Below are 18,927 nucleotides of genomic sequence, written 5' to 3'. Positions count from 1 at the left end.
GTCGCACTTTTTTTTAAGCATAGTTTTTTTTTTCTTCTTTTTTAAACCGTTTAAATTCCATTCACCAATAGAGCAATTTGCATTCACGAACATATTCTTGGCTAAGTAAGATGGAGGAATGGAAGAGGAAGGAAGAGAGAGCAAAGGAGAAGAATGTGTCATGGTAGGAGGGAAGGGGGTAAAGGTTTGTTATGTGATCTGGGTCTCTTTAGAGTTGATTACAAGAATACAAATGCTGTGCTGGAACCATTTGTGCATCTGTTTTTAATTGTGTCAAACATTCTTCTACAAGGACTAAAAAAAGAACACCCCACATTCTCCTCTCTTTAAACAACATTTTATAGGACCTCTGTAAAATGCATGTAAGATTTCTCTACATTCTATGAGGAGAATAAGAGCTTATAATAATTCAGTAATATATATATATATATATATATATATATATATATATATATATATATATATATATATATATGGATTCAAAAGCCCATGTTCACCTTCATGAGACAGAAACCAGAAGCGATTAGTCGACAGTAAGAATCAAAAAGAGTAAGAAAGGAAGAGGGCCCCCTTAGGGATTGTAGCTGTTGACAATTCTCACTTTTGTTGGAATCATTGCTTTAATGACCTGGGTTTCAAACAAATGTTATCCATCATGTAATTAATTGAACTGTACATAGTGACTCTCCATCCAAATATCCTTCCATCCTAATCATACTAGACGATAGGCAAGTGTAAAATCGGTACTTTTGTTAGTTGGCTTGCTGATAGTGAGAAAACCGCACAGACATTATAATTGTGATGATCATCAAGGTCTCAGTTAGGTCCCCAACTTGCAACTGGCCCCTTAACTGGTGGTGCAGTGGTTAGAATGCAGTATTGCAGGCAAACTCTGCTCAAAGTCTGGAGTTCGATCCTGATGGGGCTCAAAGCTCACTGAGCCTTCCATCCTTCCATTCTGAGGTCGGTAACATGAAGATCCAGATTGTTGGTGGTTAACACTGTAAACCACCCAGAGAGTTCTGTGAAGTACTAAGGGATGATATATAAGTCTACATTCTATTGCTATTGATATTTGAAATCAATATATTTGAAATGGCAGACCAGCCCAGGCCTACTTACAACCAGGATTTAAGTTCCAACAGCTGTCACCCCATCATGGTCACATGATCACATTTGGATGCCTGGCAACTGACTCACATTTACAGATATTTGCAGCAGCCTGAGTTCACTTCTGATTTTCGGAAAAAAGTCCCATTGCTGACAATGGATTTGCTTAACAACTGATCTGTTCATTTAATGACCATTACAAAAAAGGTCCTAAAATTGTCTGGGGTCATGTGATGACCCACTTAACCACTGGCATGACTTATGACTTAATTCTGGGCTCAATCGTGGCTGTAAATTGAGGGCTGCTTAGTAACTACTAGTAGTGTATAATGGGTAATATATAATAATAAGAGCCCAGTGTTTTAAGTTGTTGAAAGAATTTACCTAAAACATAAAAATGTTAAATACTGTGTATGTGGCTGCATTTATTATTTAGGCATGATGTATGCCTAAAGAAGTATAGATTAAATTAAGTACATAGTGCACAAATGAGCATAAATCACTCTCACTTGCAGGATCCAATCTGGGTTGGTCACTTGGACCAGAGGTTTTGTCTTCTGAGCTTTCAGACTCGTACTGGAGCCCATCTTCAGGGAACTTCTCACTTTCACTTCTTTTGAAGGTTGGGAGTACAGATATAAGGACACAACACCAACCCTAAATCTGCAGTATTAGACCCAAACCAGTGGTGGAATTCAATTTTTTTTACTACCGGTTCTGTGGGCGTGGCTTGGTGGGCATGGCAGGGGAAGGATACTGCAAAATCTCCATTCCCACCCCACTCCAGGGGAAGGTTACTGCAAAATCTCCATTCCCACCCCACTCTGGGGCCAACCAGAGGTGGTATTTGCCGGTTCTCCAAACTCCTCAAAATTTCTGCTATCAGTTCTCCAGAACCTATCAGAACCTGCTGAATTTCACCCCTGAACCAAACACCAAATCAAAACAGAAACAGGGTGTATGTATTATCTGGCAGCATGCTAGCAACATTTCCAATATCCAATATCCATATTATAATCCAATATTATACAATATCCATCCCTTCTGCCTCCCCCAGTGCTCATTTTACACCCCCCCTCCTACCTTGTTCGCTGCTAAGTAGTAGCAAAGATCATGTGACCTTTTGGTTATGGTCACAGATCATGGACGGTAACATGATTTTTTTTGGGGGGGGGTAAGTGGGTGAATTACCAGACTGTATTGCACCAGGAATCTTGTGGTTTCTGAGCTATAGATTATGGCTTACTGCATTGTGGGAATGCCACCAGCTGTAGCTTGTTCAGTTAACCATGAGTGAACAAACCAAGGCTTGGAGCAATTTATTTTCTTTTTAGAAGTTTATATAATGAATTTGAGCACGCTAAGAAAGAAGTTCAGTTGTGCCTCACATCTTGATTCCCCAGAGTGCCTCTGAGGCAGAGTTATTTTTGAAAAGACGTGTACATTATTATATTATAAAGCTATATAAGGCTTCATTGGACTTCTGAGAATCATTTTTTAGCCTTTCCTACAACCAAATGTACTTTGCCATTCTATCAGTTTCTTTACAAGGATGGAAAGTATAATTATATTAAAACATAAGTCTGAAAAGAACCAGCATTAAGTACATTTCTTTGTGAAATCTTGAGTGGGAAAGAAATCTTTAATATGCAACTGGCTTCAATTTTTTTTAAAAAAAAAGTATAAGAGAATTTTTTAAAAAAGCTCTAAAAAAAATTCCAAACTGTGATAATAATTTTAATTAATTTGAAGAACTTTTTCTTTTGTATTTTCCTTGGTGAGAAATTGTGTAATAGTTGGATATATTAACCGGTGTGTAACAGTTGGATTTATTAAAATTATGAGAAAATAATATTTTTTAAAAAATGAGAAAGAGAATTTGTGATGATGTGTATTTGGGAATATCATATTCCCATTCCTAATAAACACATTTTTGCTAAGCAAATCAACTCTAATGGTAACACTATATCCTTGCTCCTTTAGAAATGAATGAGGCAGCATGCTGATATTCAGACTATACTACTCCATCTTGCTGGTATGTGCCAAACTTAATTTAGATCTCTCAAAGATCAGTGGAGCTAACAAACAAATCCACCACCAAACTGAAGAACAAACAGCATGATAAATGGATGAGTTCAATTTCACTTTGTTCAGCCGGCTAAATTTAGGATTTTCCTGAAAGAATTTCACTGTTTTTTTTCTATCTCTCTGCTTAATGAAAAATCAGTTTTATATCCTTTCAATATCTGGATGCAGCTGATTAAAATATAGGTCCTGATTAAGTGCATTACAGAAAAAAAGATAAATATGCAAGTCATAACAAATAAGATAAACAATAGGCAAGACTAAATCTATTTTCATAGCAGATCATCCTGCTGGACCGTGATGTACCAATTAATTAAAATGAATCAGTTCTTCCCAAGTCATATTCAGCTGTTCTGAAACAACTGGGAAAAATGATCAAATTTCTCACCATACATATTTCTAAAATGACAGAAAAAAGGAACTTATGATCACATAATTAATGACATCTCTTAGTTTCACTTTTCGGGTCTGCTAAAATCTAATTTTTCATTTTCAATCAATATGAAATATGAAAAATTTGTTTTCTGCATGGCGGAAAGTAAAGAGAAAATTAGTAACATATGTACAAGCAACAGACTTTTTCTAGGAAATGTGTGAATGAAATTCACATGTGTGATTCTAATACAAATGGCATTTTTTAGCACTTTAGCCTATTGTAATTGTCACGAGGTGCTCTTGATTCCACTGATGTTAAAGAATCATAATTAATATATATTCAAGCATCTATGTGAAGATGAAAAAGAGCATGTTGCTAGGATGCATAAAATTTAAGAAAATTAATGTTGATCTACTTTGTTTATTCTAGTAGAAACAGGAACATGACAGAACTGCCTCCTCACATAGACTTTGTAAAGTACACTAGTATTTTTTTTTTTTTTACATAGCTGCTGTTTCCTTCAGTCTATAATAAGTTCAAAATAGGTTCCCAGTATGGCTCCCTAGGTGGCTCAGTGACTAAGATGCTAAAGGTTGGCGGTTCGAATCCCTATAGGTCTCCTGTGTGAGCAGGGGGGTTGTACTAGAAGACCTCCAAGGTCCCTTCCAACTCTGTTACTAGTAATCAAAAAGATTAAAAGAATCTTTCCATGTGATTTTTGTAAAATCCCTATGTACATTCCCAGAAGTCTGGACTAGCTGAATAAATTTGCCTTGTTGAAATAAGCATAAATAAGCATGAACAGTTATGCAGCTCATCAAGATTATGGAGGCAAGTTAGTCTAATTAAAACAAAAGATCCCTTTATCCAATATAATAATTCTTTTGCAGTAAGTATATATATTATGTCCTTTATTTAAAGAAAGAATACAATGGCATAATGAGATTAAAATATTTCAAATAGGGAAGAAGGCCACTATAAGGCTTAGTGTATTGTTAGAGTTAGGAGTAAGAGAGAAGAATGAGATACCATATGTTTATATCCCTTGATATTCCCAGTGCATTCTCGGTGCTTCCCTTCCAGGTGGATATAATTCACATTTGTGGCTATAGAAATCAGATAAATAAATAAATAAAGAAAAGAAAACAGTTCTCAGAGGAAGTGAAGTGAAGACAAATTGAATCTGAAACATTATGTTCAAATATGTGAAACCAAGATAGCCATTAGTACTTCACATTCTTAAAAACATATAAATACTGCTCTTTGCTGAAGCTTCTTCTGTTGATAGTAGAATCATCAAATAATGACTATGCTATAAGTCTACTTCAAATATTCAACTGAACATGCAAAATGCTTCAAAGTAGCTCAATGAATCGAATTAGATTTGTTCTTATAAATAGGTTGTTCAGAAAAGTCAGTATATGATTTAGTTTTATGAGATGGAAAACATGATCCCCTACTCATATACGGATGCTAATGTCCTGTTGTAAGCATAGAACCAAAGCTGGTTGCAAAGCTGGAAAGCCTACTTATTAACTCAAGTTATGTGAATAGTTTGCACGTTATCCAGCACAAATGAACAGTCTGAAAGGACAGTCGAATACAACACAACGAGTAGCCTAAGAATGATTCATTGAAAAGAATTCTCCACATGCAAAGAAGCATTTTATTTGGCTAGGATTCCTTTTGTGTAAAAGCTGTCAATAGCTGCATCTGACACATGGATAAATCTTTCTGATCAAAGTCAAATGGATATCCATTAAAGTGGTCAATGCCTTAATTATATCACAATTTCCATGCATTTGTTCAAATGAAAGAAGCCTAGCTTATCCCAAATTAAGCAGATAATTTGTCTTTAGCTATTCCATTAAATTTCCATTTTTGTATCTATGGTCCTTATACTTATTAGTATTTTTCTACTTTAAAAAAAACCCCTTTCCTCAGAAAGAATGTGAGTTTATTCTGCTTAAATTAGCAGCAAAACAAAAGTTACACGAGATTTATTCTACTGAAAGTCAAGCTAAGAAAAGAAGGGAACCCTGTTGATGTATGAACTGTTCAAAGATATGTATTTAAGTAGGAATCACTTCTGTGGAGGCTGTGGAGGAAACAAAGCTCTTGCAGAAGATTAAAAGTTCCCGGGTCTGATTCCATTTGCACCAGCAGAGATCAGGATTAACACCACAGGATCCAACAGTGTGTGTGACACATTAAGGAGACTAAACTCGTTCCTACTGAGCACTGGATTAATGTTTTCCATGATCACAGTTTAAGTGAATATTTCACCTTTGAAAGGTTGTGTCAATAGCAGAAGTACAAAACAAGTGTTGCAACCAGCCAACAGGATTGGTCTTAATTTCCCTGGATGATAGAGGACATAATACTAAAATAGAAATACCTGTCTTTGAGAAAACCATTTTGTCATCCCATATAATACAGTTTCCTGGCTTTCTTTTTACATTTCAGTGGGTTTTTTTTTTTTTTTTTTAAGAGAGAGGAGGTCATAAAAATTTGAAACAGCCTGTTGGTTTACAGCACGGACAGTTATAAAAAAAAAAAAACACACAAAGTTGAGGTGTGAATCTGTCGATAATAAATACAATTTCAATAAATACAATTTCAATAAATAAAAACATGTTTCTGCTGGCTCGCTTTTTGCAAATGTAAATATATATTTACATTAACACACACACACAATATAGATAGATAGATAGATAGATAGATAGATAGATAGATAGATAGATAGACAGATAGATAATAGATAGATATAGATAGATATAGATATATAGATATCAGATCCAACTTTTCCTGAACATATCAATTTCAACAAATGCAGCAACATTCAACTGTCCCCACTGGCTTCCTTCTGTAAATTGAGGAGAATCTGTCTTTGAACCCTAAAATAGTGCTGACATACTTTTGTTAAATTACCATCATGACCCCTCTAACAGATTTACCCTGAAAGTTTTAGTTTGTACTACCGAGGAAGCACTGTGTCAATTGCATGTTATTTCATGTCAAGGTTTTTCTTTACAAAGGAAAAAGATGTGCAGCATTTTTTTAAAAAAATATAACCAATATTATTTTATGAATGAAGGTGAATATATGTGTCCCATTTAATTTGGGAGCTCCTATTTGTGTACCATAATTTCCTTGTGTTCTTTAGCAAAGGACTCTACTGTTTGCATGCATTTAGAAGAAAACAATTATTACATGTTTGTATTCTGTATATTATTAGCTTGCCAACCAAGATCTTTTCTTTTTATTTACTTTTCCTTTTTTCTAAAGCTACGTTAGATGAAAAAAAAAATAATCTACTCCCCTATTTGTTGAAGCTGCTGCAGTTTTATCTAAAAAGATCTAATACTCCTGAATATAAAATTGTACATAGTTATTTGGGAGTCCGAATGAAATTTGTGAAGGTTGAAATCCTCATATCTCATTTTGTATGAGAATCCTGAAGGTAAAAATAATTTATGAGCAAAGGAGGCTACTGCCCATAAATAGTCCATGTATTTTTGAATTAACAAACAAAAAAGGGGGTTTATAAACAATACGATCCATAAAACCAGGTGAGGATTTTTCAAACCGTGTTTCACAGAAGCTTCATAAGAACTTGATGGGCTTAATGAGATATACAACCAGGTTCCTAGCACAAGAACTTTGTCTCTTGATCAGGGGTTCAGGGAATTTATTCTTTTAATGAACCAGTTCTGTGGCCTCAAAAAAAAAAAAAATGAAACCTTTGCTTTATAGCCTTATGAAACACATAATTGAATGCACACTTTAGAAGGACATGTTTTGTTGATTCAATCTCCTGTAGTATAGTAGTTATATTTTGCAAGAAAAGCTTAATGATATTGCCTGCCGACTACTAGGAAATGTTTATTCTCCTTGATTTGCAAGATTTATTTTGCAACCTACAAAATACCTGACAAGCTATGTGAAACATATGTGTATCACTTCACTTGTGCTTTGATTATAGAAGACAAAGTTAAAAGTATACCAATAGGACACATGGGAAAAAATCTATAAGAAGTCATTCAAATAACGTGCAGGGCTTACATTGAAGGGAAAAAAAAACCTTGAATTATAATTCTTTATTTCATGTACAGTGAAGTCAGCAATTTAATCCAATTCTTAATAATTTGCTTGTGTGATTGATAGTTTTTACATTACTTTAATGATTCATTTATATGTAAATAGAGAATCATATTAAAGTGATTTTATAGGAAAGGACTGCCAGGATCTCCGGAAAGCTGAATGAATGACTTTTGAAGACACTTTAAATTCTTTTTAACTCAATGATTCTATTCCCCACCCCCCTCATGTATTGTCAGCCTAAGAACAGGGAAAGCCTCCAGTTTAAAAAGATGATACAATGATCCACTAAAATGAACTTTTCTTGCTCAACCATGTCAGAATAACTGAACAATATCAATAAAAATATCTTTGCCTACAGAATGTCAGTGAGAAATCAAAACATCTCAGTACGTGGATATCTCAAGGCTTGTCTCTTTATATATGTTCTTGTCTGTGTTTTTCAAAGATCTTCAATCATCATCTGGAGCATAACTTTAGATCTCCTGGCCTTGGGAAACTAGGTGTCTACTCACTGTGTAATTGTTATTAGTTCAGGATTTTAAGATTCCTTTGAATATGTTTGTGTTCTTGGGTTATTTCATTTTTCTGGGGAAGAATAGGAAATTGGAAAAGGAGAAATACTGCATCTTCTTTCTCCTCACCTTATTGTTGATTCTACACAGGGAGTTGGAGCTGCTGTGTATTTTATATATTTTATATAGCATTGTATTGTATATTTCTGTATATTTTTGGTGGATGAAAAATTAAAACATACAGATGTTTCCTAGATTTTATATTTGATGCACTCGTCAAATGTAAAACCTAGGAAACATCTGCATTTTTCTGAACATCTAAATTGGGTTTATGTTATTCTTTTATTATTATTATAAAAAATATCTCGCATGTAATGTTCTAAAAAGCAGAAGTTAAAATGCATATAGTTTATTTTGATGGGGGGATTTTCTACCCAGCATTTCTATATTATAGCACAAAATGACACCTCAGTAGCTGGGAGAGTGTTAGGTAATAGTGGTTTATTGGACTACTGAGTATAAATTCTAATAATATACCTCTCCAAACTACAACATATTGCTTCTGATTGTTTCCTGTACTAAATGAAATATATAACAAGCTTCAGATTTAATGGCCTTTCAAAATTAGGAAGTAGCAAGTGTCCTTATTATCCATTGCAATGGATATACAACTATAAATCAAAGAAATGATTGCTACCAAGCTTTTGGTGATTTCCAAAGTTAAAGCAAACCTAACCTGCAGCTATTTCTGCACAGAACAGCTGGACAAAATTATTATATTTCCTGAGTTGACCATTTTTATGTAAGGCTGTAGCTATTATTTTGTTGCTTATTGACAGGAAATGGGGGATTTATAAAGTCTGGCTCAATGCAAATATTTAGAGATTTGTTTTGCCTCCCCCAAACTCCGTTCGAAACCCTTCCTTCTGAACTTCTGAACAGTGAAATCAAACTTTTGATAAGGTTGTTTTCATTTGAAAACTGGAATTCATGGCTTTCTTCCAAAGGGGAACTCTGTTGGTCACAGACAATTTATGAAGAATAGCTTGCTTGTTAGTGAAGCAAATATATGTAATCTGATGAAATTATTAATGTCATAATGTTAACTCTTGTCACATAAATACAGTTAGGAGAGCTGACACAGCAACTGCATCCAAATGTTTGGGTCTTTTGTTTATACACTCAATCTGTCAGTACAATATGTAGGGTATGAATTTCAGCAAGCACTTTGACAATGAACAAAAGAGATACACACTCTTTTTTTAAAATTAAAACTTGATGAAAGGTGAAATGATTTCAAGCACTTGGATAGACTCTGCAGACATAACTTCCTTCCTTCCTTCCTTCCTTCCTTCCTTCCTTCCTTCCTTCCTTCCTTCCTTCCTTTCTTCCTTCCTTCCTTCCTTCCTTCCTTGAACCTTTATTATCAAATAAATGATAAATTTTGTGAAATTATTCTGCTCAAACTGTATATTAATGAGTAGGATGCCAATCATACAAAAATATAAAAACATTTCATGAGTCTTGCATTCATGGTAAACTGTAAAAGCACATTTGTTTTCTTCCTGCCTTCATAAGATATTTATTTACTGCTTTATGAGACCAAATCAACATTAAAACATATACAAGTTAAAATTCATGCATAGAATTTTAGATAAAACCAAGACAATTAAAACTGTGAGGAAAGTACCAGTTGTTTGTATAAGTTAAAGCACAGATATATAGAAAGATCCAAACCTTTGGTCAGAGACAGTAAGACCCCTGACTTCATTGTGCTTGCCATCCTTTATCTTTCTTTTTTTAAAAAAAAAATGTTATTGATTTTATTGAGTTTTTTCTATTGTTGACTCACTCAGAGTCACCGAGAATCAGAAAAGCAGATAACAACAAGATCTGACAATGGATAAGAGCAACAACATTAAAGAGACAACTGAGTTAATTCTGGCTTCACAAGACCAAGCCTTAGGAACAAAAGCATACAAACGAGAAGACAACAACAAACAGCAAATGCTTCTTCTCCATAGAAGCTGAAGAAATAAAACATCTGGTTAGCTGCTGCAAGAAGATCTCACAGACTGATTAGAAACAATGACATGACAAAATATTAACGATGGTGAATAGGAAGATCTGTAAGAAATATAATTTGCCTGCAAGCAAGAACTGGGGGGAACCACAAAATACTTCCAGGCACATCTGGAATGTTAAGAGTATGGTTTCAACAGACTCAGAAAATGGTTGCCATCCTGGTTATGGCCAATCACACCAAACTAATTTACCAGAAAGGAAATGTGTGCATTTTTTTCTACCTGTCTATCCCAAAAGTTAGACCAGACTAACAAACCAAAGCCATAAAGGTCAAGACTACTTTTATTATAACTGCAATACTGACAGCATCTTTCAGGGCTAAAAGTGCTTCCTCCTCCCTCACATTATCTTCATGTGAATTGCTGGAGGCTGGGGTGGGTTCTGAAAAGTCATTCTCAAATTGTTTTCTTGGCCAATGCTCAAACCCCTCTTATTTGCTTTGGTAGCAACCTTTCCTCCTGTCCTTGAAGGTGAGTCCTTATATTCTTTACACTATCTCTTCTCTCAAGACTTCCAAGATGCCTACAGTTGACTCAATCTATAATAGGTTGAAGATATCTATCTTTTTTTTTTTTTAAGAATACCTCTAGGTTCTGTGGATCCTATTTGCACTGCTGGTTATACAGTACAAATTAGACTCCAAAGCCTATTTCTAAAACAGAAATAAGGCCAAGAGCTTGATAAATCTTGAAGAAGAAGAGCATGCTTATGGAGCATGTATAGAATAATTTTGCTCCACTGTGGGATGATTAATTGTTACAAAGTTGGGAGCATTTTTCTAGGTCAGTGTTTTTTCCAGGAAAGGGCCTAAATCCCTTCTCTTGAAAATCTTGCCAAGATTCCATGTGTGTTCTCTAGGGGTAGGGTTAACATATTTTAAATTGAAATAAACCAAATCTCAAAACAAAAATGATAGGCTGTTGTCTTAAATCCTGTCCATGCATAATGAGGAGACTCAAAGGTGTGCCATCAAAATTCTGGAAAACTGGTTCCTCTTGCATACCACATGACATCAGTTTCCCTGAAGGCATCTGCATTTTCTCAGTTAATATCTGCAGGAGATAAGCTGCAACAACCTGGCAAACCACATGCCACAGGATGCATATAAGCTATTTTCCCACAGGCGTTTCCAGTGAGCTTGTGACTGCATCAGAAGGCAAGACTTACCGGTAATTGTTAATGAAATATTAGGTAGTGCTTGAAATGGGTTATTTCTTTATAGCCATTTTAAATATTACTTTTTGTTAAGGCATCCAAATGAGATAAATACATATAAAAGAGGACTTCATAAACTACATTTCTATTTCTCTTTGAGTCCAATAATACAAGCCATTCTAGTACAACACACTTAAGGGTGTTATTGTGGGATGTAGAATTGAGCAACTCTATGCTAAAGGTTCGTCTGAGTTCCTTATGGGCATGTTATTTCCAAAGACCAAAATAAAATTATTTCTCTGTTAACTTTATACAATGTTCTGAATGTTTTCTGTTTTTAAAATTGAGCTAGTTATATGGGAATCTAATAGCAAACCAGATTTCAGAATTACTGGTGCAGTTTTCAAACTAATTTTAATAAATTGTGCTCCTTTTGGCCTTGGGTCCACGTGTGAGCTGTTAGCTTTGCACCTGAGCAATGATGTCCTGTCAGAAGGTCAACAGACATGTGGGTGCTAAATTTTCAGATGCTGTGATTTTGACAGGGCTGGCAACAGCTGCAGTCACAAAGGATACTGTGAATCTGAAAAAACATGAAGTGTTTCCATGTTACTAAGCCATGTAAAAACCTGATTCTGACAAATGCCATATCTGAATTTACATCACTTTCCCATGAATCCAGACATTTGCTGGAAATATTTTCACAATGCTCATATTGTAATACAGAGGTGGGTTTCAGCAGGTTCTGACCAGTTCTGGAGAACTGGTAGCAGAAATTTTGAGTAGTTCAGAGAACCAGTAAATACCACCTCTGACCCTGCCCCCATCTATTCTCTGCCTCCCAAGTCCCAGCTGATCAGGAGGGAATGGGGATTTTGCAGTAACCTTCCCCTGAAGTGGGGAGGGAATGGAGATTTTACAGTATCCTTCCCCTGGAGCAGGGAGGGAATGGAGATTTTACAGTATCCTTCCCCTGGAGCAGGGAGGGAATGGAGATTTTACATCCTTCCCCTGCCATTCCCACCAAGCCACACCCACCAAGCCACACCCACAGAACCAGTAGTATAAAATTTTGAAACCCACCACTGTTGCAATAGATGTATATTTGGGTCATCCCATCTGTTGCTTTTGTGTCTGGCGAAAGGGCTGTTTCACTTCATTGTTGATAAATTGATAAACTTTATCAAATATACACGCCTGGTGACAGGACATTCCTTAGCACTAATTGGAGTGATTGAGAAAAGATATATAAATTCATATTACCAGCTAGTATTTATCACACAACTATCCTGAAACATCCTGGAGTCAGAAAGTTGAAGTGATGTAGACTAAATGCTTACCATGAAGATTTAACAATATTCAAAATGACATAGGGACTCCAAGCTCAAGACAGAAGTATCTGACAAATTATTATAATTAAGTGTTAATTTACCTGTGGATGCTTGAAAGCATTACTTATCCATTTTTCTTATAAATCCTACTTACTTTTTTTATCTGTTTGGGGGAAATGTCAACATTTTTATCTAGACATTCTGAATTTATGCCAATGCTTTTCATAGACATTTATAAAAACTGCATTAACTTGTTTCTAATGCTGTGAGATGCAATGATAGATAATTCCACTCTAAGCAATTACTTTCTGAAGTTGTGAGTTTTGCATATACAGAGACACTACTTTAGGTTCATTTCTTTTTTCATTCTCCATTTTTCTAAAAATATACTTACTTAATCTATACAAAATTCAATCACAAAATATTCAAATATTCATTGTTGTGAGGCTATCTACTTAGCCTCATTTAAATATGACATACATACATTTACCTTACTGAACAAAATGTCACTATCAGCTCCACGTTTAATGTAACCCAACTGAACCATTTACATTAAATAATTTTATTTTCCTTGGAGCTAAATTCTGTTGGCTGAATCCAAAATGGTATGTTAAAAAAAGTAATGCAGGCAGTCTCTTTGCAAAATTATTATTTGCTTATTTTTATTTGGCCCTTTTGTGCTGTTAGGGTTATGGGATCCATTCTCATTAAAACACAATCCAGTAAATACTTAAACTAAAGAAAATTATCTTAGCCACAAAGAAGTTCTGTTGAAATCGTACAACATCTGGCTTGAATTAAGATTTCAAGGTGAAGACTCCACAACTTCATCTACAGGATGAAAAAATGTGTTTGATTGCTTACACATTATTTTGAGGTAGATAGGACGACTTAAGTGATAAGTTTGTTATGGGCACTATTTGTGTTCCCTCAGACAAATGTATGAGCAATCAATTGTAGCTTTAGACTTAACAAAACAAAATAGAAACCCTACTTTCCTCACTCTCCACGATGAAACCAAGATTCATCACACTCACTTTTTGAATGGGAATTGCAAAACTCCTTTGTTGTTTTTAAAATTAGCTTTGAACTGTTGCATTCCGATCATGATAGATGGACTATTTACATCCTATCCATATGTATAATCTTTCTTTTCAGCTGTAGCCTCAAATATTCTCATTTGTTGTGTGGAAAAATACACGTCCTGTGTTTAAAGTTGGTTTTGTTTTATTTTTCAAGAGATGACTCCAAAAGCTTCCCTTTTCAAAAGGTGGCTGCTAGGTGAATTCATATCCGTGAAGGGATTCAGAACTCAGAACAATTGTCATCTCTTTTCTCAGTGACAGAAACTGTAATTAATGGTTTCTCCTGTTGTGGCTAAGGAGAAAGGAAAAGGATGGAGTTGACAGGCATTTTATTAATAGCTTCAATCACCTTCCTATACATAAAAAGGCTTTCTTACTGGCTCTAATACTTCATTGAAAGGTTTTTTTAAAAGAGAGGAAATGTTGAGGATGGATAAAAAATGAAGGCAATCTATCCAAGACTGCTGAATGTTGGCTCTTCAATAATAAAATTAAAACTATTGTGACAGTTCCTATTGTGTCATTTAACCATCTGCCTCCTACTGGCACAATCAATAATGACATCTGTGGGCATGTTGTCACCCTCACCTAGTTCTTCTGTATGTGACAACAAAACCTGTCAATATTGTGTCTCATGGCTGCTTTACCAAGAAGATTTATCATTCAACTAGGTGTGGTATAGATTTGAGTGACTGCTTCTCTATTGTTATAGTGGGAACCTACAGGGGGATAGATATTCAACACGAGGCACAAGAAATTAGACATGCATCAACCAGAAGTGACAATGAGTTGCCCCACTAATCCACAGGGTGCAGAGGAGTGGAAATTTACTTGGAGGACTTGGCTATGCTTGGGAAATTAAAGTGACAGAAAGGGAATGCAAAATTCAACAGGTCATTGCTCCATAAACCATTGCACAAATGCCAGCAAATAATCTAATCCTAACAATGGTATGTGTAGCTCCATATCCGCTAATAAAGAAAGAATGGAAAAGTATTTCTGAATGAACTGAGTTTATGACAGAATAGGAAGTGATGACCACATCATTGGTAGGGGCACAGTCATTAGAATATTCATGTCTGCTCAGACACCATACGGGGGAAAATGTCATCCCTTGGAGAATGGCAAAAAAGCATTTATATGCCTATTAAAGTGATGACTGTGTTTCCATAGCCTGTTGGAAGAGGACGGGAAACTCTAATAGCAGGTGTCATAGCTCTCTCCCATCTCGCAGACAATGAGAAAACCTTGCTGCACCATCTCAGAACAAAAGTATTTGTATATTTTAGTGTGCCTGTTCAATCTGAGCTCATGTGGAAGGAACGGAACTCATGAGCAAAGTTAGAGGAGTGCCGGGGTTAGCAGTGAACCACTGCAAGATGGAATCAAACTTCCATAATGCTACTTCCTGCAGGTCGACCTCTCTTTTTCTTAGGATCCTGATGAACTCTGTTCAGAAGTCTTAGAAGAAATACTTCACCTGGCAACTCTTAACTAGGAAGTTACGCGTGGCCAAACCATTGCAACTAAATGCTATTAACAGAATGCAGACGAATATAAATATTGATTAAAAAGAATCAGTTTTCATATTAAGCTGGGAATTCCTCAAAACTTGGCATGAAAGGGGATATCTAGTGTTTGCATGGATAAAATGCCCCATCTTTCCCCATGTTCACATCACATTTTTATGATATCGAAACATACCATCTAGCATTTCCCATAATCCTGCCTTCTATGGAGAAAAACATTTACTCTTGAATGTTTTACATCGCCACTGGTAGGGTTCAATGTTTTTTGGTTTTTTTTATGAAAGTGTTTTACCACATGGATTCACAATATTGTAATCAGGGGAAAAAATAGTCGGGGTCCATTACAACTCACATAATCCTCTTTTTAAAAACAAACAAGATATTCAACAGCAAAGGTCTCCATGTTTTATTGGGAGCACTGCTAAGATTTCCTATCCAACGAGGCACCTTTGCTACTGAGCCCTGTTGTGTCACAACTGGAAATCCTGACAGATTTATGTCCTTTAGTTCATTAACCAAACACCCCCTTAACCCCCTCCTGTTTAGGAGTTCTAAGATGGATTTATTTATTTATTTTATTTTACCACATCCTGAAGCCACTAACTTCGAAGCCAGCTGGAAGTATGCTGTTTCCACATTGATCTTCCAGCAGCCATTCATTTTCCCTAGATTTTTTTTTCCCAGTGTAAGCTTCCTTGTTGGGAATATGCTAATGACATCTGCCATGATTAGTGATTTTCTTTGAATCGCTATTCCTCTGTGGGCAAAGCAATCAGAAAGGGAGAAGAGGAGATTTACTTCTTCCTTGTATGCCTTCCTTCAGCCATCTGGTCTAGCTTAATTCATTTGAATAAGATTTGCAGTTTGAGGTTCTTTACTGTGGCATTCAGAGGCATTTTAAAGCTTAAAAAGGAGTTAATGGTGATCTGTCTGTGTCAGCGGCATGGTCCTGTGATGGCTCGCCTTCTGATGGCTAAGAAGGCCAGATTAATTTTATTAAAATGAAGGAAAGAGGTGAGGGGAAATAAATTTCAATGCTCTTTAACAGCTTCATTATTTTAGATGTCTTTTGTGAGGGCAGTTATTATCTGAACATAAATGCCAGAAGATAGGAGACTGCATTTTAAAAAACAACAGTATTTATTTTTTTAAAAAACCGACATCGTTAATCTAAAATTACCTGGATGGAGAAGGGAACAAAAAAACGATGATGGAAGAATTATACTGTTGAAATAAGGTCAACAAACAGTTCCTCACTTGTGAAATATAGAAAGAGAAAAAGAGTAAGCAGAAGGAAGAAAGAAAGAGGAAAGATAATGGAAGCTTGGAGGAAAAGATAAGAAAAAAACCTATTATTGTTATAATAGGTGGTACCCGCCTTTATCTTAATTCCAATTAATTTTTCTCTCATTTAAAAATCTGCCTCTCACAGGGAGATCCCGATCAAATTTGAAATATTGAATAGTTATACACAAAATACCTTGAGTCTTGGCAACATCAAGCACACTGAAGTCAAGAAGGTTAGTACTGAATGCATCGTGAGAGTGAAGAAGAATCTGAAATTCAAAATTTGTAGAGGAAATATATCAAATTAATTAACACCTGGGCAGTTCCAATCATTAGATACACAGCTGGAATATTGGACTAGATTCAGACAGAACTAAAAGCTCTGGATAGGAAGATCAGAAAAACGATGACAGATTATGCCCTTCATCCATGCAATAATGTTGACAGACACTACTTACCAAGGGAAATAGGTGGGTGAGGAATGTCGCAAATACACCAGACAATTGAAGAAGAAAAAGGGTCAGGGGAAGAATATCTGAACGACAGTGAAGAAGATGCACTGAAGCTAATATACTAGAAAGGTTTACTGTACACTGGAGGCACCAAGCTGGCCTACAATGAAGTCCAAAGAAAGAATAAAAACATGGCAAGGCAAAGTATTACATGGCCAGTACAACAACAACAAGAACAACAATAATAACAAGCAGCAAAGCTGATAACAAGACCTTCCAATGGATAACAGCAGAAAAATTAAAGAAAGAGACAGATGGACTAATTCTGGCTTCACAAGACCAAAGCTTAAGAACAAATGCACATAAAGCCAGAATTGAGAAGACAGCAACATTCAGCAAATGCCATCTCTGCAAAGAAGCTGGAGAAACAGTGATAAGGTGTGAAACATTTCAAACCAAAAAGAAAAGAAGTCCAGTTGCCATGACTCAATTTCCAGTGGACCACCTACTTAGCTGCTGTAGGAAGATGGCATGACAAAATAGCAACTATGGTGGATTTCAATATCTGCGAGGAATAGCATTTGCCTGCGAGCAAGAACCAGTGAGACCCACAAAATAGATAAAGTAACAAAAAAATTAGAAAGCTAATTTTTTAGCTTTAGAATTCAAATAGACAAGAATCTCTCACTCAAAACCCCAGACTTAACAATTGTTGGTAAGGAAAGACAAAAACGTCTGAATAGAAAACATTATAATACCCCAAAGACAGCAGAAGAGAAGAGAAAGACTCAAGAAAATCACAAAACATACAGGTTTGCAATTAGATGTAAAACGGCAGAAAAAAGCAAATATAGTGCCAATAGTGAGAGGCACTTTGGGTGTAATTCCAAAATATCTGGAATTGACATCTGTCAATACTATCAGCATTAACAAAATCACCATCAGTCAATTACAAAGCCAGTTTGACTTAGAACAGCTTACATCCTGCAATGATATCTTTAATATTATTAAACAACAATACCTGCTCATCCATGGTCCTTAGGAAAGACTTGAGAGGTGGACAAAATGCCAAATCCTGTCCAAACATCTGGTTGACAGTGCAACCCCCAATAATTAATTAATATTCAATGCTCTCAACAACCCTGAACACTTGAGTGAAAAATTCTGAACAGAAAATAACAAACACTGATACCAGATTTTACTTACTTGAAATGAACATTTGCTGTGCTTCTCATTAAACCATTATGAATTGGTTGATTAATAGTGGTCGATTCACTGAAATTAAAAACACAGCTTTTCAGCTTTCTGTTCAAAGACACTAATACTTGAAATACTTACATTTAATGTTCGTTACTTAGCATCAAGTTTTACTTGCCAAGAACCTGAACTATAACAGTATTCAGCATACAAATTGTAAGTGGAAATTTATTTAAAATGTGGGCTACAGTCTATTTTGTCTGAGCTGCAGACATCTATAGTTTCTCTCTAAAGCAGGCAGAAGTCGGATGTCAAATCAGTTATGTTTCATACTTCCTGTAATGACTTTAGACTGAGCGTGGAACTTTTTTTCTACTTCCTTATGTTTCATATGGGCTGTTGGCTTTATTTTCTTTCTCCCGTGTGTCTTTAATATTTTAATATATTGCACAGTTTGCTTAACAACAACCATAGCAAAATAAAATAAAAATAAATAAATAAATAAATAAAAATGCTTTGCAAAAATACTTTGTGATTTAAAGGAAAATTCCAACCTTCTATGTTGAAGTCTCCTATGAAGAAGACACGCCTCGCCTAGGCAATAAGTGTTGGGTAAATA

General features: G+C 35.5%; 2 long non-coding RNA genes across 2 annotated transcripts in view; both read right to left on the bottom strand.

Moving 5' to 3' along the window:
• The window catches only part of LOC132711327 (uncharacterized), a 297,945-nt gene that overhangs the window by 67,958 nt on the left and 211,060 nt on the right, over nt 1–18,927 (bottom strand). The window lies entirely within an intron of this gene.
• LOC132711326 (uncharacterized) overlaps nt 12,561–18,927 on the bottom strand; it is a 183,729-nt gene continuing 177,362 nt past the window's right edge. Inside the window, exons 2-3 of the long non-coding RNA XR_009622135.1 lie at nt 18,318–18,386; nt 12,561–12,648 (exon numbers count right to left, since the gene is read on the bottom strand). This is a non-coding gene — a long non-coding RNA (uncharacterized LOC132711326). The remainder of the gene's footprint in view (nt 12,649–18,317; nt 18,387–18,927) is intronic.

This window comes from Pantherophis guttatus, chromosome 3 (assembly GCF_059756535.1).
Source record: "Pantherophis guttatus breed Tessera chromosome 3, ASM5975653v1, whole genome shotgun sequence".
In the NCBI taxonomy this organism is placed as follows: Eukaryota; Metazoa; Chordata; class Lepidosauria; order Squamata; family Colubridae; genus Pantherophis; species Pantherophis guttatus.
The sequence above is the reverse complement of the archived record's forward strand: the minus strand, read 5'-3'. Positions and strand labels throughout refer to the sequence as shown.